The 25,148-nt window shown below is 37.4% G+C and overlaps 1 protein-coding gene across 6 annotated transcripts in view; it reads left to right on the forward strand.

Annotated features, from left to right (window-relative positions):
- NETO1 (neuropilin and tolloid like 1) overlaps nt 1-25,148 on the forward strand; it is a 114,244-nt gene that overhangs the window by 35,636 nt on the left and 53,460 nt on the right. The gene's annotated exons all lie outside the window — the stretch shown is intronic.

The following is a 25,148-nucleotide window of genomic DNA, read 5'->3' on the forward strand; positions in this document are numbered from 1 at the left end:
ACCTCCTTCAATCCGTTTTTATAATGATTACGTTTTTCAATTTCTAAGTGAAATTCATTATTTTCATTTACGATTTCTAATATAAGTTATATCATAATAAGAGAATCGTACACTGTTCTTTTTCCCATTTCATTTGATCACCAAAATGGATAGTTTTTCTTGCATTTGAGACTGTTCAGGGGTAATTTTCTTTCTTAAGTTTTTTTTTTATAACAGTTCTCTTGGAGATAAAATTCTCCAGTGTTTGCTTATTCTCTAAATATCTTCATTTCCCCGTCAACTGTAAGAAATAATTTTACTGACTGACAATCCTTAGTTGACAGGTGTTTTCTCCCAGCTCTTAGTAGACATTATGTGACTGTCTGTTGGCTTTCATTTTTGGTGTTGAAATTTCTGCAGTCATCCTAACTGTCATTTCCTTTAATTGGTGTGGCTTTTCCTTCTGTGGCTTCAAGATTTTATCTTTATCTTCTGTGTTCAGCAATTCTAGTGCCTTGTGTCTAGGTATGGATTTCCTTTTTATTTTTTAATAGAATATATTATACATTCTAGAACAGTGACTTCTAATTTTTAATCCCTTTTCAAAAAATGTAGCTACTATTTCTTTAAATGATGCCAATTTTCATTGTAGTTTTAAAAACATTTTAATGAAAATTTCACTTTTACTCTCTGTTTTTGTAGTTTCTTACTGTATTGCATTTTTGCAAATGTTTCTTTTTAAAACAATGCACATGTATCTACAGAAAGTATTCTGTGTTTAATAATTGCAAACTCCAAGACTCACTGTATGTTGTTTCTAACAGCTCTCATATGTGATAATGTTGCTTCTCTGTTTCGTGAGCTCTTGATTTGCATTTTTAATTTGTTGTGAGGAATAATTTTGGAAAATTTCCTCCAAATATAGCTTGTTCTGTTTACGCAAGTAGAAAATGATAACCACTGACCACAACCACTTCAACATGCCTCATAAGTTTTGATGCAGAAAAGACCCCAGGCCTAGCTTCCTTTGGAGTTCTTTTCCAAAGTTCAGCATTTTCACAGAACTGTTGCTACAGGAGTCATAGGTCAGAGCAGCTGTCCCTTTCAACATGCCCATGCAATGAGGACAATTTCCTGCAATATTGTTTTCCTTTTTTTTGAGACAGGGTCTCACTTTAGTTGCCCAGGCTGCCTCTGGGTCTCAGCTGATTCTCTCCCTTCAGCCTCTCAAGTAACTGGGACTGCAGGTGGACCTCACCATGACCAGCCAATTTTTTGTATTTTTAGTAGGTAGGCAGTCTTGCCATGTTGCCCTGGATAGTTATCCTGCAATCTTGTTTCTAAAACTTCCTCCTGCTTTGGGCCTGGCTCCTTACCATGAGTTCCAGATACTGCACTGCAGGTCCCTCCAACCTAGGCTACAACCCTATGGAGGGGATCCACATATGGCCATATGGTTGTTTGGTGCTGGAGGGTCATTCTGCCACTGCTGAGTGCAGGGAGGCCTGGACTGTAGAAGGACTAAGCATGTGTGTTTAGCTTCTCAGAAATTCACGGTCACTCATGTTTCATAAAGTCCTCTGTTGTTTTCAAGTAACTGTTTTACTGTGAATGTACTGAACATACAGAATAAACATAGGGAGTAAACATACAATTTGGCAAACCCACTACTGAGCCTTTGAAAATATTAAAAGATTGATATTAAACCAGGCAACTTACAGATTGGAAAAATACACACACACACACACACACACACACACACACACACACACACACACACATTGAATATGACTGGACAGTGCTCTGGGGAGCTTTGGGCAGACCTAGTTTGCCCCCATTTCTCACTGTAGTTTTCAAGAATAACAGTAGAAGGTGGTGGGAGTGCAACATCCTGAGGTAAGGGAGACTAGCCAGAACAGCCTGGAACTGTTCCAGACCCACCCCAGACATGGATTGATCTTCAGTGATTTAGCTCAGTGTGGCATGCTTCACCCAAGATGTAAAGCGCAGGCTCAGAGGCTTCCCAGGGTCCTTCAGCTGCGGCACAATAGGGCACATGCCAATAAGATTCTATTCATGTCAGGCAGTTTCCTGAGCCATAGGGGATCACACACCCTAGGCTTCTGCTGTCCCTTTACTAAAGTCTGTGTGTTTGTAATCAGCTCTTTCAAAGGAATTTGTCCCTTCATGCTTCTGCGTTTGTGATCAATTCTCTCTATGTAACTTGTTTTTGAAAGTGTTACTGGATTCAGAAAACTTGATAACTAACAGTCAGTGAACCGGCTTCAGAGAAACATAGAAATAGAGTCCATAGTTTCCAAGCCATCACAGAATTAAAAGGAAATACAGAAATCTTTATTAATCAAATAGAAGGCAAGGAAAGGGGGGAAGAAAAGGAACTATGGGAAAAAAGAGGTATAAGAAAAACGCAGAATATGAGGGTCAAAGTAACTAATAAAGATAAATATAAACAGAATATATCTACCAATTAAAAAAAATGAGAAAAGGAATACATTGAGGAAAAAAATTCAAGTAGCATAGTATTTGTAAGAAACATTTCAACATGTTGAAATTAAAACATACATACACATTTGTAGGAAGGTTGAAACTTTTAAATATGAAAAGATAGAGAGGTATTAAGTAAAGAAAGCTGCTAAAAGCTAAGCTAATATCAGACCAATTATAATTTAGGATCAATCATTAATAATAATGGAGTAACTGCATAACGGTGATAAGAAAATTTTTAAATAAAATAACAAGCTGTAAGTACCAAAAATGTTCCCTTAAATACATTAATTAAAACCATATTTAAAACAAGAAACTAGCAAACCACAATAATTATGGAACACTTGCCATTTCTCTAAGTATAAAAGTAAGTTATATGAAAGACTTTAAAAAGATAATGAATATATTTGGTCTAATAAATGTGTTTACAACTCTGCACTCAATAAAGGAAGTTACGTGGTTTTTAAGAATACACAAATTATATGCAAAATTTCAACTGTATATGTCACAGAAAAACTCAGCACCTACTAAATAATGTAGTGTTTTAAATCACATTTTATTTTATTAAACAGGATAAATGACAAGATTGTTGAATATCCTAAGTGATTGAAAACTCAAAATTTCACTTTTAAAGATCACATTGTTACAAGGAGAAACCAAGATGAACATAACAAAATAGAGTTTTCTGCTAACTGAAATATTAACAAACATTTGTGTGATACCTCATTTGGCCCGCACACACAGTGGTTGTTAGAACCTAAACGCAGTTCTCAATAAATAAGGAAATTTTTGAAGATTTAGGCATGCCCAAAAGTGAGAAAAACAATAATAGAATAAATGTTTTTAAAAGTAGAGTTCTAAAGAATATATAGATGAAAGCAGAAATTAATGAAATAAAATGAAGAAACTCAAAATAATAATAAAATACAGTATTTTATAAAGAATTAATAAAAATTTATCCAACAATAAAGACGGTAAAAATAAATAATGAAATTACAATCTATGAGTACAGTTAGACTGGAAATGGTAAACAGTTATCAACAATTTTTGCCAATATATTTGAAAAATTAAAATAGGCCAATGTGTAGGAAAGCAGAATTATCAAAATCACTTCAGAAGAAATAGCAAATCTGCACCTGCTATTATTTGATGAAGTAGAAATCTGTGATACTTCAGGGGATGTGGAAAGCCCCAGGTGAGGGCTCTCTGATGTCTCATTCCAGCCTTAGAGTTTTTGCTGATTGTCTTTCTTTAAAAAGCCACTGCCTTGTCTTCTTCAGGACCAACTCTTGCTAGTCGTACATTATAACATCACTTTCTAAATTGCGACAGTTCATTTTATCTCTTCTGTTCAGGATTTATCTTCCTTGTCTATTGTAATTGACATATGAGTCCATGGCTATAGATTTCTTACGTTATTTTAACTTCTACCAGAATAGTTTATAACTTCCCTTCTATTATTTTAAAATCAAGAGGAAATTTCATATTTAATCCCAAATCTCTGTATTTTTTAATTTTAATTTTTGTTTGTTTGAGATGGAGTCCTGCTCTGTCACCGAAGCTGGAGTGCAGTGGCATGATTGGGCTTACTGCAACCTCTGCCTCCAAGGGTTCAAGGGATTCTGGTGTCTCAGTACACGCCATCACGCCCAGCTAATTTTGTTGTTGTTGTATTTTTTAGTAGAGACGAGGTTTTGCTATGTTGGCCAGACTCCTCTCAAACTCATGACCTCAGATGATCCATCCACCTTTGCCACTCAAAGTGCTGGGATTATGGGCGTGAGCCACTGTCCCTGGCCTTCAAGTCTCTTTTACGGCAATTCAACGAGCTCTTCTAGTCTGAAAAAATGAAATAAGTGTTTGGGAACTATTCTCATGTGACGATATTCTCAACAGTTAATGATTATTTCTCAGAACACTTTCTGTTGTTCCAAAGGGACTTTTAATTCTACTGCACTATGAAGACAGAGTCAGATAATTATAAATTCAATTGGAGATGATAATTGTAAGACAGAGGCTCCCAAATGTATTACAAGAAGATAAACGCAACTATAGAATGCCATGGAAAGAAGACTGGAAATGAAGTTACCTGCAGCCAAGTTCCAGCAAAAGATTTGTGCATAGTAGTCCTTTAGTAATTATTTGATAAGTACCCATTAAATTCAGAAATTCTCAGAGCTGTGTTTACTGAGATCAAAACAAACAAAAACCCTTATTCTCCAAGTGTGTATGTAATCCATTAGAAATTGCAGATGAGTAAACATGATTACTTTAGTACAAAGTGCTACAATGCAGACATGCAGTTGTACAGTAAATCGAACTCCTGTTCCCAACATGTTTTTCACGCAGCAGCCAGAGTGATGTCTGAAAAATGCAAGTCAGGCCATGTCACTTCTTTATAAACCCCTCCAGAGGTTTTTCATGTTGTCCTGTTGTTCTCGGACATCGCACCTCAAGAGCCGGTGAGCTTCTCTTCTGCTAAGGGGCAGAGAGTAGACATTTGAGTCTCTGTGGCCACGTGTCCCTGTGGCAACTGCTGGGCTCCATCTTTGTGGCAGGAAGGCAGAAATGAGTGCCCGTGGATGTGTTCCAGTGAAACTTCATGGACACAAACATGCGAATTTTAGATTCTTTTCTCATGTCACCAAATATCCTTTTTGCTATTTTTAAAAATCTATTGAAAAAGATAAATAACATTTTTATAGCTCATCAGGTGATACAGAATCAGGGAGGGGGTGGAAGTTTCTGACCTTGGCTCTGCATGACCCACTCTGCCCCACACTTCCATCCTTTTAACTCTTGTCTTCTCATACTACCTCAGCCAGTCTGGGCTCACTGATGTCCCTTTGTTGAACACGCCTTGAGGTCTTGAAACATCCTCTGTCTGGCAGACTCTTCCCCTTGTTCTCAGGCTGGTTCTTCATCTTCCCTAAGGTCCATCACGTGATCTCAGAAGCCTTCTCTGCCCTCTCTGCCTTTCCCTGCTCTCTTCATATGAGTTACCTCTTTCATACCTCACCTACCTACTGCTTGCCTACTACCTAGTGCTTCCTTAATCCTAGTTAATTTTCGCAAAGCACTCATTGCTTATCACTACATGGTATTTTTTAATACTACCTCTCAACTACCAGACTATTATTGCCATGAAGTTAGGAATTTTTAAAAAAATATTGCATCCTCAGCATCTAGCATAAAGTCTGGAATATGGAAAGCAGTCAATAAATATTTATTAAGTAATAAAAGGATGGGAAGGACATGAAAGAAGTCAGAAGACTGTGTCTAACCATGAGCAGAGGTATGAGGGAGGCTCTTTGGGTTTGTGTATCTTGTAAAAGTAATGTAAGCTCTTAAGAAGTCAAAACATACAGAGATGCTTGAAGAAAATTTTAAGTCTCCCAACCTTTTTGTACTCCCACTCATTTGAGACATTGTAACAATTTGGTAGGTAAATATTCACACAGTTCTTTGTGCTCAGTAGATAAGAGTACAATATAAATAGACACACATATATATGCCCCTCTCCACACCCTCTTTTTTCTCTTGTTTTATTTTGGAGGATTTATTGCTACTGCTTCTGCTGTTCTTGTTTTTACAGAAATATGATTATATGTACAAACCTAACATTTTATAAACAAGATTACAGAACAGTGTCTTTGGCAAGTGAAGTCTTCGGCTTTTATTCCCATGACAATCCACGTTGTTTGGAAAACAGCATGACAATTGTTATATGTTTTATAATTACAAGATGCACAAAATCCCAGAATAGAAAAGTGTCATTATCTTTTATATCTAAAATAATATTCTCGACTCTGAGCTCTCGATTTTGCTTGGCAGTAGGAAAGTTAAACTTATCTAGCAAATTCTCTCCTTTTTCAAAATCAGATGTAAGCTTTAGTGAGTTGGGTTCTTTGAAACTGTCCCTGCAAAAGGCTTCCACTCCCTGCTCCACCTGCCCAGGTCCTGCGGGGGGACAGGATGATGGCAGTGCTCCTGACCGGTCCTCCTTGTTATCTGTTCTTGTCTGACCTGTGGCCTGGTGTCGCCCAGTGCCTTCTCTCCCAGGCAGCACATTGGACCATCTGCAGCTTCCTGGCTTGGGGAGCCCGTGGGGAGTCGGGCTTCTCACCCAGTTCACCTGCCCACCTTGTTGCCAGCTGTCCCTCTGAGCCAGGCGTCCCCAAACTTTTTACACAGGGGGCCAGTTCACTGTCCCTCAGACGGTTGGAGGGCCGCCACATACTGTGCTCCTCTCAGTGACCACCAATGAAAGAGGTGCCCCTTCCTGAAGTGTGGCGGCGGGGGGGCGGATACATGGCCTCAGGGGGCCGTAGTTTGGGGACGCCTGCTCTGCGCCCACCCCTTCCCAGCCTCTCCAGCCGCTGAGACTTCAGCCCTAGATAAGCTCCCAGGTAACTGCTGCCATCCTTTCTGTGTCAGTGGATCACACGCAAATTCCCCTGCACCTGTGAGAAGTCAGGGATGACGTGAGAGCTTTGTTTCCCCCTCTTCACAGAAGCCTCCAGGGCTATCTCGAGTCTCAGGCAACTGTGGCAGTGGGGTGCTTGGAAAAAACGGCCTCGAGCATCCCACCCCAGAGAGGGAATAAGATGTCAGCTTCTCTGCACCTGCAGCGGCCCCACTCCCGCCTCCATAGGGCAGCTTTTGAAAATTAACAGAAAGCCAAGTATTTAACCCGGGTGAGTGGTGAGGACCACATATCATGAGTGCCCCAAGCTTTACCCATTGTGATTCTTTTATGTTGCATTTTAGCAAGACATTCTAATAGGTCAGACTGTGGCCTCTAGAATAAGTTACCTGTATTCATACCTTAACTTTGCTACCTGTTTGCTGTGTGACCTTTACCAATCTTATTAGTCACCCAAAGTCTCACACTCTTCATTCAACTCTAAAAATTGGGATGATAGCCACACTACCCAATGAGTGTTGTTTTGAGACTAATGAGATCGTCAGGGTTAACATTTCTGACAGAGGGCATGACATACTTGCTAAGTAGTGCATGATTCTTCTGGAGAGGATTCCCATTTTCCTATTTATATAAAGAATAGAATGCTTAGAAGAGAAATAAAACTGCTTCAGGAGACAGAAAACAGGGCTAAGGAGAGGACAGGATGTAATTTGTCAGGCTGCAGAGGCTGTTCCAGGATTAGGAAGCTGAAAGAGCTGTTTCCTGAGCAAGAGATGGGAGGAAGAGATATGCAGGGGTACATCGTGAAGGCCTTCGTGCCTTTTGTGTATTCAAGGTTAATTAGGAGATTATCTATTTGTCTATCAGTCTGTCTGTCTGTCTGTCAATCTGTCAATCACATATCATCAGTCTGTATCTATCTATCTATCTATCTATCTATCTATCTATCTATCTATCTATCTATCTAGAAATTCTTTGTGAGAAATTGGCTCACACAACTGCAGAGATTGAGAAGTCCCAGGACTTGCAGGTGATAAGCTGGAGGCCCCAAAGTGTAGTTCCGCTCTGCAAATCGGCCGACTCGAGACGCAAGAAGAGCTAGTTTTTCAGATGGAGTCCAAAGGCATGAAAAGACCCATATCCTTGCTCAAGCAAGGAGGGAAGAGGCGTTTTCTCTTAGTCATTTTGTTCTATCCAGGTCTTCAGTTGAATGGATGACACTCATTCCTCTTAGAGAAGGACACTTACTTCATTGAGCTCACTAATTCCCACTAATTCAAATGTTAGTCTCATCCAGACACACCAGAGTAACATTTGGGTACAGATCCAGAACCCCCAACCCCACCCCCTACAGTGGCCTAGTCAAGTTGATGCATAAAATTAACCCTTTTAAGTTTTCAAATAAACAGCTCCAATAGCTGGAGAGTGAACGGGCTAGCGTGGAGAGGGGAAGAGTTTGGTGGTATAGTTAGGTAAAGATAACAAAGGAGAATACATACTTGTATATGTCATCATTTATTTTGCTTTCCAATCTGGATGGTTTCCAACATGTGAATCTCTCTGTTTAATTGCTGTAAATTGGGGTAACCTGTAATCAGTTGAAACTTTAGAAACATGTGCTTATAAATTTTATCTGCGTATATTTATTGTTGGTCTTTCCAAAAACAAGAAAAGTAAAAATCATTTATCCTCCTCTCATTGTCTATATATAAATTAAATGAACATGAAGGGACTATCCATGTGTTAAAAGACCATTTAAAAATTTGTTAGAGTACCTTAAGAATTTGAAATTTCTAGTTGTATGGCTTTCACACAAGACACATTCTTCATTTCTTTGTGGTGCAAAAGCAAAATGGAAACCATTTTATCTTTCTGGTGCCAGATGAGTGCCATCTACATGTTTGCTTTCGTATTGCATGCATCTCTCACCAGCAACATAAATTTAGAAACAAATTGAGCTAATAGAAAGTAGGTCTTAGTATAATGCCTGAATGTAATATCTTGACATTAGAGGGTTTTTCCATTTCAAATATAATTTAAAATTATAATACTCATTTTAAAAGTATATATTTTTCACTTGTGCTAAGTAGCACTTTGAACTTTCTTTATATTTAGTGTTTCCTTTTGAGTTTAGTATTATTTTTTGGTATTTTTGTCAGTATGTTAAAATTTTAGACTGTTTCAATAAGAAATTTCAGGAGAGGAATTTTAAACACGCCAATTCAAAGATGAAATTGCAATTATATTAAACGTTTTTGTGCTATTAAATATTTCAAATCAAAGTTTCTTTAAATCCAGATTTCTTTACATACTTTAGTGTTGGCATTATTAGAATTAATTAAATGCTTGATGACTAGGGGAAAATTTAGGAATGTTACGAAGCTATCTCATACTGAAATAAGTCTTGTATCAATGTCAAATATTTTTGAAATTATAGAATTACATAATTATAAAATACGAACCAGTTCTCAGATTTTCAGTATCACAGAGCTCTTTAGAAGCTCATCATTGTTTTTGTAATGCTAGGAATAGCGAATATACGTAAAGGTTTGTTGTCAAAATAGATACCTACCATTCCAATGAAATGTGGTACAGCTTTCCTGAATAACTAATGAGGTGGTAGCACTCCCTTATCCTGGATGTGATGCCACAGAACAGTCAGAGGCTGTGGCCGTCCATCTAAACTAAGGTGGAAGGAAGTTTGGGAGAGGAAGAGAAAAAGAGAAAAGCAGAAGACAGTAAGACAGACAGAAGCTGGGAAGGAGGAGGGATAAAAGGGACGAAGACACGACTTAGAGTCACCATGGCTTTGTATGTTAATGTTACATTAAAAAAAAAATAAATGAAAGGACAGTTCTATAGAGTTTGTTATTCAAAAACACATTCATGTGAAATTTGTGGAAAAATGTAATATATTAAACATCTGTGTTTTAGGAGTAGATACACACAGACAACTAACTACGTTTCCATTTTGATATATTAAGCTAATTTTTAATTTTTTTGTTGTTTAAATTGGAATACTATACATATAGTTGAAATAGAACTACTGTGTGAATTTTAAGACAACATATTGCTTGTTTCTTTACTTGACTAGTAAACAAAAAAGTTTATATAAAGTCATAGTATGATATTTTATGATATATGTTTTTCCCAAGAAAGGCTATATTTCAAACACTTTCATTATTAAGGCGATCATATCATCTCAATAAGCAGTGTGTCTTCTGGGATGAAAATGCCTCATGCTTGACTTCAAAATCTGAAAAAAGTAAGGTTGCATAAAATCTTATTTTCTAAAGAATAGTCCTGAGAATGGTAAAGTGAATGTTTTGTTCGAAAAATAAAATCAGATATGTTATGCCAGACTTCTATTCCTTTTTCACTGTGCTAGTGTGACACAGGGTTAGAATACTACTACGTAGCAGAATGTCCTCGGCTGCTCACTGTGCCTTAGTAGTGTTCCTTAAATACCGGAAAGCACGTTGCCATAGGCAGAATCTGTTGTATGTGATACTGTCAATATTTTTCTTAATATCTTGAAATTGCAAGAGTAAAGCACACAAGATAATTTGGAAAATTTCTACTTGCAAATGTTATTACTTTAGGATTCTTCTTACAGTGAATAGACAGCATGTTCAGATTCATTTTATTTAATACACTTGCAAATTTACGATTATCGCTACATGTGTAGGCATCCTTATAGCTTTATTTTTACTCATTGTATACATTTTTGATTAATGGTAACTAACTACTGAAAGTCAAGCAATCCAAAGGTAACAAAAGCTAATCTTATTTAATACCGCCCCCCCAAAAAAGATGGATGGTTTCATGTACAAGATTTTTATCAGTCTGAGTTGTGAACATCTCAAGGCTCAATTGGATAAGGATCCACTTTCCAGCTCATTCACACAGCTGTACCAGTTCCAGTGCTCACTGGCCATTGTTAAGAAAAAATATTTTCATTCTATACTGGTATCTTCATTGAGTAGTTTACAGTATATGAACTGACTCTTTTTAAAGAATGAGCATGTTGGGTGTGAAGGAAAAAGACAGGTCTGAGAGACAGACGGACAAAGACAGACAAAGAGAACAAGACAGAAGTCACAAGTTTTCTAACCAAATCTTGGACGTGACGTCTAGTCACTTGACTTTCACTGGAAGTGAGTCGCTATTAGTTAGAAGTGAGTCACTAGGCCTAGCTCACACTAAGAGAAGTCGTTAGGCATTAGTTATTAATACTATGAAGTGGGGAAACCGAGTGCTACCTTAGAAGCTCCTTCCAATAAGGCAGTTTCTGTCTCCATATGTAGGTTTCTGAGTATCAACAATCTTTTGGTATTTGTACTGAATCTTTAATTGCTGGGTTAAAAAAACAATCTCTACCATTTAGTGGCTTAAACCGTGACAGTGCATTACTTATGACATCTTTGTTGGCTGACTAGTTGGTTTTTCTCCATTTGATGAGAGTCTGAGCACTGGAATGGCTGTGGGGCCGACGGTCTAACTCCCATGCCAGGTTGGTGTTCTTGGCCGTAGCGAGGAACTAAGCTGAGGCCATGGGCTGGGAGACCTGGTTCTTTTTCATATGGTTTCTGCGTGTGGTTGATGAAATTTCTTTACAGTGGGTTTGTTAGGCTTCAAAAAGGAGCATATCAGCAGTGAGCGTTTCAGAAGGTAGCAGCAGGAACCGCCAGGTCTAGTGTCAGAGGCTCAGCATGGTGCTCCATTCCATGGGTCAAAGCAGTCCCGGGGTAAGCTCGGGTTCCAAGGGAAGGGAAATAAACTTTACCTCTTGATGGGAAACTGTCATCTTTCTTAAGGAAGAGGAGGAATTGCTGGAGAGCATCTTTGAATACAGACCAACCAGAGGGACGGTACCCTGTGGCTGTCATAATCCGTACGCCTCCCGCAAACTACGTGCTCACCCCCTTCGAAGACTCCCACAGCGTCTTCTCATCACAGCATCAGCTTGGAGTCTTGTGGCCATCATCCTTACTGGGTCCAAGTGCAGACGGACTCCTTGGCTGCAGCCAGTTGGTGCAGCTCTTCAGTTGTGGTTTTCTGAATACAGACTTGAGCACTAAAAAGGCAATTTACCCCCCTCCACCCAGGCTGCAATGGGAAGCTGGTGGGGTAACCACAATAGTCACTCCTACCAGGAAGAGTTAAAATAGGCCCACGGTGCGATGGAGACCCACCTTGGTGATTCTAAAATCCATCCCGGCACGGTTGCCTTTTCCTCTGACTCTGACGGCAGGAAATTCTTGCTGCTGGCTGGACAGGTTCTCCATTGCCATTGGCGTTATGCCTGGAACACTTGACTCTGCTGTCTGAATCATCCTTCCTCCCTCTCCCTGCTCCCAAATTGTCATGTTGCAGGTCAGGAGCTTTCTCAGCCCTCTTCCTCACTATAGAAAGTGGAACGCTGGGGCTTCTATTCATTTTGAATGATCTCTGTCCCTTTGAACGAGTAAAAGCTGGTGCAACAGCCTTTGAAATGTAGTGCTTTCAACAAACAACACAAACTAGTCCACTTCATCAGGCATTTTCCAGCATACTTTGGGATATCTTTAAGATTTTCAAACCTACTTGAGAAGTTGCATGAGCTGCTTCTTTTTTTACACCTTTTTTTGTAGTTTTAACGAAGTATTTTACAGATGTACCTTTGAATTCTTTGATTTGATCCTCTTAAGGCCGCACAGCTCACTGTCAGCACCCTGAAATTCATCTTTGTCCCAAATTCCGGGATCCAGCAATAGAGAATTGAAGAGAAACAGAGAGGGCGGTGGTGGAGAGGAGGAGAGAGGGAGAGATGGGGACAGAGAAAGAGAGAAGAGAGAGGGAAAGGAAAGGGGGAGGGGAAGAGATATAAAGAGAGAAAGACAGACACGCAAACACATAGAAAGCGAGAGAGGGAAGAGAGATTTGGAAAGTTTCTCTTAATTCTGATTAAAAATTCTTCTTATGTGGATCTCTATATGAACCTTACCTCTATCTGTACCTATCTGCACCTAAGAGAAGACATTTGACACTTTCAACATTCTGCTTAGTAATCTTATTAGTAAAATGTTGAAGTTGATTGTGGATATTTCCTATCTTCTGCCCAGGCAATAGTGTTGCTAGACTTTCTGCCACCAAATAACACAGCTGCCTGTGTTATCTTCAGTAGGATTATCTTACCTGTTCTCCCAGCCACAAATGGTAGTTTTCTCAGAAGTTTTTCAAACCCTACTCAGTCCCAAAACTATGTCAAAATTCTTCCTACATATGGGTACAGTAATGTCCACGATGATCAGCTGTGGACAGGAGTTTTCACTGCTCCACATACACATGGAACTTGATGTCATCATCTTACATTCTTTTCCGTTCAGTTGGCTGCTTAATGGGATCACACATTGTTGTTTTAATTGTATTTGTTTATTATTAATAAGTTTAAATAACTTGTATTAAATTTTCCAGAGGCTCAAATTTCCTCTTGTGTGAAATACCTATCCAGGACTTTTGCCTGTCTTATGTTGTGCTGCCTGTCTTTTTTATACTGATTTATAGTAAGTCTGTATATATTCTAGCTATTGGTGATTTATAGTGGGTCTGTATCTATTCTAGCTATAAGTGTTAATGAGGTCTTGCAGTGTGTGGCTTACCTCTTTGCTCTCATTATGGTGTCATGTGAAGGTTGGAAATTCCTAGTTTTGATTTGGTGCAATATATTACTTTTATTTTTCATACTATAACTTATGAATCTTCCCTTATTGAAATCAGGGTGTGAGTCTTTGTTGTGGTCTTCTAAATGCTTTATTTGTTTACTTTTCAGATTTTGATTTTTAGTGTGGGGTATGAAGCAAGAGATTGAGTTTCATTCTTTTAAACATGAATACCAGGTCATACCAACATAAGTAGTTAAAAATAGATCACCAAGCTAGATGCTGCCCAAAATATATGGACATTTTTGCCTTTTAGCACAGGGATTTGAAACTATAAATATCCCTATAAGTTCTGTGTTAGCAACATCAAACAAGTTGTTTTGAGATATTTTTACAATAATCGTTTTATTAAATAATAATTTTAAAGTTTTTTTTTTTCTTTGACAAACTGACCCTATGGTGTTAGATGTTTCTCTCTCTCTGAATTCTGGAAATATTCCACTGATGCAATGTTAACATTGTATCTATGTTATTAGGTACATATACATTTAAAAATCCTTGTTTCTCCCAGAGAGTTGAATCTTTTGGAGTTTAAAAATAACTTAGTTTATATGTAGTATGCTCTTATCCCTAAAGTTTTTCTTTATTCCTGTAATAACCATATCAGATCTCTTTGGATTTGAATTTGTATAATTCTTTTCCTAACACTTGAAACAGTTCTGCTCCCCTAAATTATAGATGTTTATCAGATTTGTGTTCTAATCCAGTTTTCTGATCTTTGTTTTTAACATTTTGTTTAGTTAATATGTATTCATATATCTGGGTTTAGATCAGTCCTACATTTTATTCTTTCTATTTGTTGCTTCTTTCATTTATTTTTTAGTTTCTACTTTCCTTCTTACTGTATGATTTCGCCGTGCAATTTGTCTGACTTTATTTATTTTTGGAATTAAATGACTTATTTTTCATGTCCTGTTAGTGGTTACTGAAGAGATTACAATATACACAATATCTCCTCAAAAATCTGCATTCATTATTCCCTTGGAAAACATAGAATCTTAAAATGCCACCTTGCTTTACTATCTCATGATTTGCATGTGATTTTTGCCTTACTCTTATTATTGGAGTCAGTGAGTGCCCATCTGTTTACCCACAAATTTCTTGTTCTTCATTCCTTTTTGTGTCTAAAACTGGGGACCTAATATCACTTACCTTCTTGAACTGCAGCCTTCAGAGATTCCCTGAGTGAAAATACATTTGGCAGATATTTCTAGTTTTCACTTCAGCTTCATTCTTGAAAGGGTTTGATTTGGATGTTGAAGTCTGTATGAGCATTTTGTGTGTGTGTGTGTGTGTGTGTGTGTGTGTGTGTATGTGTGTGTGTGTATCAGCTTGCTGAATACATCATTCCAGTCTCCTGGATTCCATTGAACTCAGGTATCAACCTAATTAGTGCTCCTTTAAGAAATATATTATTCTTTTTCTCTGGATAGTGTAATGATTCTTTTTCTTTTTCAACAGTCTTGAAAACACTCAATAATTATCTCTTTAAATATTTCATTCTTTCCATTTTCTCCTCCCTCTCTAGAAACCTGATAAGATTAGTGTCTCACTGTGTCTTGCTTTTTAACTTCTCTTATACTTTCTCACTCCTCATCTCTCTGTGCTATGTACTGGAGATTTCTTCTGGTGTCTTTGAGCGCATCCATTACAGTCTGCACTTAAATCTGTCTATTGAGTTTTTATTTCAATTATTTTGATTTTCATTTCTACATTTATTTGGTTATTTTTCAAAAATACTGGGGTCTTTTCCCTGTTCCCTGCAGATATTTTCAGTCTGGTTTGTAATTTCTTTAAACATGATAAACATTGTTCTTTTGTGGTCTGTGCGTGGTAGTTCTAGTATTTGGAATCTTTCAAGATCCATTTCTTCTCTTTGTTTTCACTGTTCCTCCCTTAGGTCTTACGTTCCTGTGCTGAGCTTTTTGCTGTAAACAACCCATTTTCTTTGGAAAATTAGTGGTGGGAATTGTTTGGGACCTAGAATGAAGATACATTCCTGCAGAAAGTAGTTGTATTTATTGCAGCCCATGCATAATCCTTGTAACCCTTGTGAGTTAAATGTATGGTTTCAGATATGTGGAAAATCCAGGTCTTACGTATTTGACCTGCAAATCTCCTATAAGGACAAGTGCTGGTTGAAACTTCTCATGTACATTGTCATGCCTCACTTTGCTCATCAGCAAGCCCTGCTCTCTCTTTTTATTTTCCACGGCCTCTTCAGGGGAGAAGGAGCTGGACAGTTTATCATTCATCTCACGTAAGCGATGGCACATCTCCCCATTTCACCTTCATAGAGAGTGAATCTCTCATCAGATTCCTAGCCTTGGATAGACACCTGAGGTCCTAAAAACAATTATTATAAAAGTACTATATTATCAATATCTTTATTTTGTTGCTTTAAAGTAAATCCTCAAAAATTGAATTGGTAATTATACACGTTTTATGTGTCATTGGGAATATGTTATGGTGATGAGGTAGTTTGTCCTGACTGGGCTGTTGACTCGCAGAGAAAACTTAGGAGAGGATATTGAATGAATGTTATGAAATGTATCTAGAACCTCAAGGTTTATGAGGTATTTATAGGAGCAACTGAATATTTCTGAAGAAACTGGCATCATCAGAGGTATATTCTAGAGAGACTGGATTGAAAAGTGTTGAGACTGAAATTAGGAAGACTAGGTGGAACAAATGATTTGCTGTAAACACTCCTAAAAAATTATACTGGGAATTCATAAAAAAAGTATTAAAGGTTAAGACCTCCTAAAAAAGGAATTGACATGACCTTGGTCATGAGGTAGATGCAAGGGTGTGTGAAACATGAGGACGAAACCAAAAAGTTATTAAAATCTAAAGCCTGGATCACTTAAGACCCATTGATGATGTTGACCAAAGTCATAGGGAAAACATGGAAGAAAGATAACAGTGTAAATTTGGGACTTGTTGATCCAGAAGTGGTAAACAAATGTTCAGGCACAATGGCAAGACAAACTATCAGTGAAGCTGCTGCCTAGTTTGGAGGTTTGATAGGTCCAGGGTCACAGCTGTGAACACCTGTGCAATCAGACAGACTCCACTCAAATACTGACTCTCCATTGACTAAATTGTGCCTTGGAGTCAGTTTTATAATCTTTTATAAACTTCCATTTTCTCCTGCATTGAATGAGAATAATTGCGCATATTTCATATAGTGTGGTGATTTCCCTGTTTAAACACTATACAGTGAATCTAGGGACGTTTTAACCACATTAGTTCTTCAATGAAGCTGTTAGGATCACACTTGGAATTGCGGTTTTAAGGCTGCAGTCACTGTAGGAGCACCAGATCTCTTAATGATATTTATGTGCTCAGGGCTGCTTGCTTAATTCGCACAACTGGTGAACTAGGAGTCCTGTCCCTCGTACTGAAAGCGTGGGTGTGAATGAGACAGAGAGCAAACAGAAAGGTCACCAAGAACCAAAAAAAAAAAAAAAAAATGGTTTCAGAACTCCAAATCCATGAATTCATTAATGAATTACCTCTTTTTTTTTGGTTTCAGACAGGGTCTTACTCTGTCACCCAGGCTGGAGTAAGGTGGTATGATCCCAACTCACTGCAGCCTTGAACAGCTGGCCTTAAACCATCCCCCTGCTTCAGCCTCCCAAGTGGCTGGGACTACAGGTGCATGCCACCACACCTGGCTCATCTTATTTTATTTTGTAGAGAATCTGAGTCTTACTGTGTGGCTTAGGCTGGTCTCAAACTCCTGGCCTCAAGAGGTTCTCCTTTTTTGGTCTACCAGAGAGATGGGTTTCCAAGCATGAGCCACCACACCTGACCCTACTTTGTGAAATATTCCATAAAAAATTTTAATCATTTAATTTGTACCAATGTCACTAATTGAAATTATCGAGATCAATGAAAGACAGTTTGTATTCCAAAACATCCAGAAGAAAGCCTCTCAGGAAAGAAAGAGAACAGTTGATTGTTCCAGCTAGCAGCACGGCTGATGGAAGTTTCTGTTGGAATATGGAAGCCAGAGAGGTTCTAAGTTGAGGGAAGGCTGTCTGTGGTAAATGGAACTGTGAAGACAATATAGAGAATCATTGGTAGAGTGGCAGTGCAGAGATGAGTCATGGGTTTTGCATCACAGGACAGGTGGTGCCGTTAGAGTGAGTGGGCACAGAGTGAGATACTCAGATCTGGACGTCAGAAAAATGGGTGCCAAAGACTGGAGGATGGAGGGGCAAAGGCATGGAGATGCTGAGGACTGTGAAGCCTGCGGGCGAGGAAGGGGGTGACTAAACGCCATGGCGGACACAGAAACGGAGGAAGGTAGTAGGGATTTCACAAAGAATAATTGCAAGCTCTTGGTATCTTTCTGATTAAAGGAAGTGTGAGAAAGTAGTCAAGTTTATTTTACTTTTGAAGTTTCCAGCTTAGGTTAATGATGGATTGAAATGAAAAGTCTGAAAGCCATAAAGCAGAGGCCATCCCATAAATCATACTCTAACTAAACAAGAGAGACCTATTCTTTTTTCTAACATAACAGAACCTAAAAGTTATGATATTGATTTATGTTGCTGTAGACCATTACTCTGGGAAAGCCTTGGATTATTTTTCTCATCTCTTAATGAAATCACCTTCCATGCTCTTGTTCTTGAATGACAGAAAAATGAGCCAGGGACTACAGATTTAGCAGGTGTCTCATAAACAGCTGCGTCTTAAGCCGAATTCAAGGACCAAGTGAACCATTTCAAAGTGCTTTTATAATGCAGTGCCATTTTCAAAATTACAGATTTTCTAAATGCCATAGAAAGAAGTAGTATAGCACTGTTAAAAATTCTTAGATTTCCGTTTTAGCACTATTTACAGTTGTATTTGATATAGGCTGTAAATGGTTTCTATTCTTACAGTCCTTAGGAGATGATAGGTTTGCATGCCAAGTGAACCCTGGCAGCCTAGTTAGGTCTGGAGGTCCAGGAATAATCATTTTTCCCAATCCCCAGTTGGAGACAACACTTTCTAGAAATAATTCTTTTTCAGAGGCAGAGGGCATCGAGGAACTCTAGTCTAACTCAGTCAACATGTGTTCCAAAACTAGCCACCTGAGATGATTCCGTCCGTTTTCAGGTGGACTGTCCATTAAAATTACTGGTTTCAGAGGCCCATTCAAACCCAAATGACTGCAATAATTGGGAAAACAAGTACAAAGGTGACAAAAAGAAATACAAGAAATAGAGATAGGAAGATGGTGAATTTTTTTGGTAATCGTGTACTTACTCTGTATTTAAAATGGACCAAAACTACTTGATATTGTAGAATGCAAATAAGTCCTTTAAGTTCTCAGTTGCACACTTCCAGAAGAAGAGCTCGTCAACTGCAGATTGTAACATTACAAAGTTTTTGTTTGTTTGTTTCTTCGTTTTTGTTTGTTTTAATATGCTTCACACATATTTAGAGTAGCTCAGTTTTATCATTATTTACACTGAGGATATTATTTTAAAGCTAACTGAGCATGAAAGGGACTTGTGCTCCTAGCATATACTAGTATATATTAAGGGGAAAGTGGCTATCTTGGCATGCAGCAAGATATCTGCCATTATTTTGATATTTGCAATATGAAGAAATAAACTATGTTAGGAAATTTTCTGAAGGCATTTTCCTACTGGTCTCAGGCATTTGAAGAAATAAAGTTAACTTCACTTTTGTCTCAACATTAAATGCTATCTAATAAAAATAAGCGCAGTGTGCAGAACAGCCAGTGAGGCTACAATAGTGTTTGATTTGTAAATAAAGTTTAAAGGGCAGTATTCGATTTTGAGGTATTCTTTGAAATAAGATAATTTTATTGATGTATCACAAAGTTCAAAATCTGAATTGTACATGCATAGGATAATTTATATTTGCATAACATTTTCTACTTTAACAAATCCATATCCCCTCCATTAACTAGTTGATATTTGCAGCTACTACTGCTTTGTATCAAGCCCAGTTGATACATTTTATGCCAGTCTTTTCGAGGTCAGGCAGGTGATGCCTTAGAAGGTAGAATTCTGTCAATAAATGTTAGTTACATACAGGTTCAGAGTATTAAATTTTTCTCATGAATAGCTCTTTAAGAAATTAAGTATTTGACTCACTTTTTGATTGGTCTCATTTAGCTTTTGAGTCCATTTTGTTTAACATAATATCACTACGAAAGCTTTTTATCATTTATTTATGCTTATCTGGCTTGTAACTTTTTGCCTTTTTATTTCCAACCTTTCTACATCAGTATATCCCTTATGTGTGTCTTTTACAAAAAGTGGGTGTCTGGATTTTCTGGATAAGATGAGCAGAGTGATGGCTAGAACTCAAAGATTCTGACCTTGGTAAAGGGATGAGAATCATAACTTAAAAGAACATATTTATTTTTACAGAATATGGTAACTTTACCTCTTTTCCGGACTGGCAGAAATTCATGCAATTGAAACAGCTTCTCCAGGATTGAACAAGGAGTGCCTCATGCATGCACCCATGCCAGGCTCCTGGCAAGGCACCACTTGGCATTTCCCATTTGCTCTCTTGGTCCCATGATCGCTCCTCCACTTGCCATGTGTCCCACTGCTGCCTGGCATAAAAACTCCAGTGTCCTTGCCAACGGCACCAACAGAGAACACTTCTAAAGTTTCCAATAAGAGGCTGATCCAACTCTGTTTAGAAAGGTCTAATGTTCATCAGATTCACTGGAAGCACAAAAGGCCTTGTCTTGATGCTACATTAGCTGGACCCATGGCTTGTACAGCTTTACCGTATCCTTAACATATGTATGTGGCTGCAACAGACAAGGCTTCGTCATGATGCTTATACTTACATCTTTAAGTAATTTTTAGAAAGTATAACTTTCCTTGTAATACATTTTTCTTTTTGATTTTTATTGACGTCATTTATTTAGTTTACAATGGCATAATAGAGATGGAAGAGGACAACGTGAGATTAATGCCATCTCACCACACACACACACACACACACACACACACACACACACACACACAAATACAAATCTGTGTGCCACCACTGCTCCCAACCTGTGTGTGTCAGAGACAGCATTCTTTTCCTCTGCAACTTATGCCATGCTAATGAGCCTAGGTCCCAAAGACTGCAGTTAGTTATTCCTGGACATTCATGTAGCTCTTAGGAGAAGTTATGAAGGGAAGCTTCCTCTCCCTTTTCTGGGCATAAAAGTTCAGCTCCAGTTCAGTACCAATTGCCTTGGCATCAGCGCCAGACCCTTCTGTAGCCTGCAGTTCCTCCCTCGTCCTGATTAATCGCCAGTGCTTTCCGTGCTTAGCAATAAGCTGGAATTGGCATTGGGTAAACTCAGAATGTGGCATAATTGAGAAAGAGGATGATGATGGAGGTGTTTTATTGACTAATAACATTGGCACCACAGTCTGCTAACAAGAAATGCCCTATTAAACCAGCTCTAGTGAAAAAGATGGCTCAGGAGATGAGCTCATGTATTCTTTGTGTGACTTAAGAGGAGTGCTGAGGGAATTCTGAGAGAATTAAGAGGATTTTCTAAGAGGTTATAATGCTAATAACCAATCAAGAAGCTCCCTGGTTGCCCTTGGACAGAAACACAAACAACAACAAAAAGAACAACAAGACTTGTTCTATGACAGCTAATTTGAATGTGCAAACTCCATTGTTTGGACAGTATAGGTTTGTGTGTGTGTGTGTGTGTGTGTGTGTGTGTGTGTGTGTGTGTTGTTTTGTTTTTGTCTTTGTTTTCCTGTTTCTGGCCGTTTTTGACCTGATGGTTTCTTCTTTCCTCTATCCCACACATCTTTCCATGACTATGTATAGTAAGTGCAAATTTTCTCTGTAGAACAGTAGTATTGCCTTGTTACTATCTATCAAAAGTAAACATTGTAAAAGCCTACTTAATTTGAATATAAATAAAATCCAGCTTCTGTGCACTCATGTTATAAGAAAGAGTTATATATTCTCAGTTTGTTTTAAAATGTGAATGCAGGCACCGTGAGGAAACTTCGTATTACAGCTAAATAAATAAGAGAACAATAAAAGCTGTACAAGCCATGCACATATCAATAATATGTTAAAGCTCTTGAAAACTTTCTTCCTGTAAATCTTGTAAGTTTTGATTTCTTAAATTTATATATGAATATAATTTATTCTAAACTAGGAAAAAAAGTCAAGATATATATGCTCTGTGCCCACATGAAAACCATTAGGTAGAGAGCTTCTCATTTTGAGTTTGTCTACCTGATGGTTTTCATGTGGGCAATACATACCTAGAGAAAACACTATACCTTTAAAAGAAGTTTAAAATGTGGTGTTATGAATTTTATACTAGAGCAATGCTGCTTCTAGACAAGAGTGAACTAAATCAGTATTAAAATAATGATTATACAAGCCATTTTAGTACTATGCTATTAAGTTTTTTTGCCATTGATTTTTAAAATGGTGCTTTAAGTTTGGTCAAATGATTAAAAAAACTACAACACCCTGGTTTTCAACCTTAATTAAAAATCAAGGGGTCAACCCCATATGAGGAATTGCAGACAAGCATGGAAGGATGGAGTAAGAAAGTCACCATTGAAGGGTGAGGTTAATTTCAAGTCAAGAGTTGTTTCAATAAAGATGTGTACACAAACATAATGGGACTTTTGAAAGTGAGTAGGCGATGTGGATGTGAAGATTGATCATGGATCTCAAGCCAATCATCTGGGGTTTGAATGAGAACAGGAAAGAATGAGTGGACAGTGGGAAACAAGGTAAAGAAGAGTTTGCAGTTTCTTATTAAGGAGGGACTTGAGATTTATTGTTTGAAAAGGTGTAGATAATAGAAGGTAGGATAAAAATTGGAGGAAGATAATTGATGTGCTAACTGCTATGAGTAGGAGGGATCAGAAAATCCAGAAAATAGGTGGAAAATTAGTTTTAGAGAGAGAAATTTTCAAAATTGGAGGAAGATAATTGATGTACTAACTACTATGAGTAGGAGTGAAGAGAAAATCCAGAAGATAGGTGGGAAAAGATTTAGAGAAAAGAAAATTTCTGAGGCAAATAGTAGATAGGTAGTGATGACAGTGGATTTAGGTGAGTTTATAGATTGAGAGTGGCAAGTTGATTAACTTCCCAGCTCATGGAGTCTCTGTTCATGGAAATGAGAAAACTAAATATTTTCCCTGATTATATTTTCCTTCACTTCCCACACTCAATTTATCTGTAAATCTAAAATAGGTGATTGCTCATTGAGTATTTACTGTAGGGTTTGTAAATTTGACCAAACTTGATTTGAACCCAAATATAGTCATATATATAGAAAAACTAATCAACTGCCTAATTCTGATTTCAACCCTTACCACCAACAGCTACATTCTTAGGGTAGTTACTTAATCTCTCTGTGCTGCCTGTTTTCCTCAACTATAAAACAAGCATACTACTGTTACCTACCTCATATAATGTTAAGGAATAAAGGATTTACTATATTTAAATTAATTATAATAATATCTGGTACATATTCATTATTGCAATGGTATTAGCTATTTTCATGAATCTAACTAAATGAAAATAACTTAAGAATTAAAATGAGAAAAACAAAAGAACTTTTTGTTATGTAGATATATTTCAAATGTATTCTTACTTTTCATTTTCTTCATGGTAGTCAGGCTGGTTTCAAACTCCCAACCTTAGGTAATCTGTCTGCCTTGGTTACCCAAAGTGTTGGGATTACAGGCTTGAGCCACTGTGCCAGCCAGGAAAGAGTATCTTAATAGGCTTTTAAGATAATGGTGGTTATTCTTTTCTACTACACCAAAGCTCAACAAGTGATAGCTTCTTACAGTTAGTTGCCACAGAGAATGTGAAACTGCATCAATGAATTTCTTTGTACTCTGTTACATTAACATCCATTAGTGTATTCTCCTTCTCAGAGGGCTTTGCTTGTTTAACTTTATGCATTATTTATTTGACAGTTATTGGATTACTATTATGCAAAACTGCTAAATGTTGACACAAATCAAAAATCACATTTGTTCACATCAACAACCATCTCATTTAAAAAAATCTCTCAGTGTTGGGAAGCTGTCAAGTGCACAGTGGCAAATACATCTCCTTCCCTTGAAGCTTAAATTTTCTCATTGGCAACAAATATTGTCAGTTATTTTTCTTAAAATCAACAGATTCATTTTGTTCATTTTCAAGAAGATGTCTGCCAAATATCCAAATCTAAATAACTGTAATATGCTTGTCGAGCAAAAAATGATGCTCCTTGAAAAAATGGGTAATTCGCACATTTGAACAACTGCATTGTGCTTGTTCTTAAGAAAATCATGGAACGATTCAGTCTGCAGCAAAAGTGGCTTATCCATACTTAACATTTCTTCTTACAAAAATATTAAAACATTTACTTTAGATTTTAGGATTTAAAAAATAGTTTTTAATGCTTTGTCATGATGATTTTACGTAGAATTCCTTTTTGTTTTCCTGCTGTGAAATTACATGGCAGTGAATTAATGCAGAGAATACCAGCTGCTAAGGTTGGGTACCACAGTTGTGATTCATTGCTAAGACACCAGCAGTTTTATCCACAGCTGCTTTTGCACCATCCATGCAAATGTCAACCCAGATGTCCCAGTATAAACCGTAGGATTTGAAAGTTATCCAAAAATTTGAATATTTTAACACTACTTCCATTTGTTGTCAAGCATTCACATAAAAGATGATCCTTGATCACTGGCCCATGCTGACATTGGGCGAATTCAAGCAAAATCAGGAAGCCCAGCCAAGTCTGTACATCCATTCAATTTTTAGACAAAAGTAAAGTTCTCCAGACAAGATATTAACTCCGCTTGTCTGAGCTGAAACTTCAATCAGTGAGTGACTGTGGGATGGGAGAGTGGCAGTGTCCTGTTTTTTTTTGTTTGTTTGTTTGTTTTTGGTTTTTTTTGTTTTTTTTTTTTTTACTTTTTTTCATCCAGTAGACATTCAGCAATGGCAGGTGTAAACGACTTTATTAGTCTCCTGTGAGCTTCTTGGCCAAGGTCACACAATAACTGTGAGACATTGCAGTGAGTTCACTATTGTGAGTTTGAAAAGTGAGACTTGGCATTTAATGAGCTAATGATGTCTATGTTTAAAATATACTTTTTTTCTTTTAGAATTCTTATTTGTCTCAGTGCTTCAATCAAACATTCAGAAGAAAATCATTAAAAAATGCCTGCTTTTCTAAGTCCTAATAAATTATTAACACCTATAAAGTGGAGGACAAGATAGATGTTCTCATATTTTGATTTTTATCTAGAAGTTTGTTTGATTTTATTTGGAATAGATCTTCCCTTCTGTAAGGCACCTGTTCGAAACATCAGTTTCATCTTTTTTCATAATTTTAGAAATAGATGGTGCCACTGTGGTGACACAGTGGGTCTTTTAATCTCTCCTTATATGGTAGAACTATATTTTCTTTTATTTAAGAGGAAATATTACTAAGTTCTATAATTGTTATATCTATAGATAAAATTTAAATATTTATGAAGGCTTCAAATTAG

Source organism: Saimiri boliviensis, chromosome 13, assembly GCF_048565385.1.
Source record: "Saimiri boliviensis isolate mSaiBol1 chromosome 13, mSaiBol1.pri, whole genome shotgun sequence".
NCBI classification, from domain to species: domain Eukaryota; kingdom Metazoa; phylum Chordata; class Mammalia; order Primates; family Cebidae; genus Saimiri; species Saimiri boliviensis.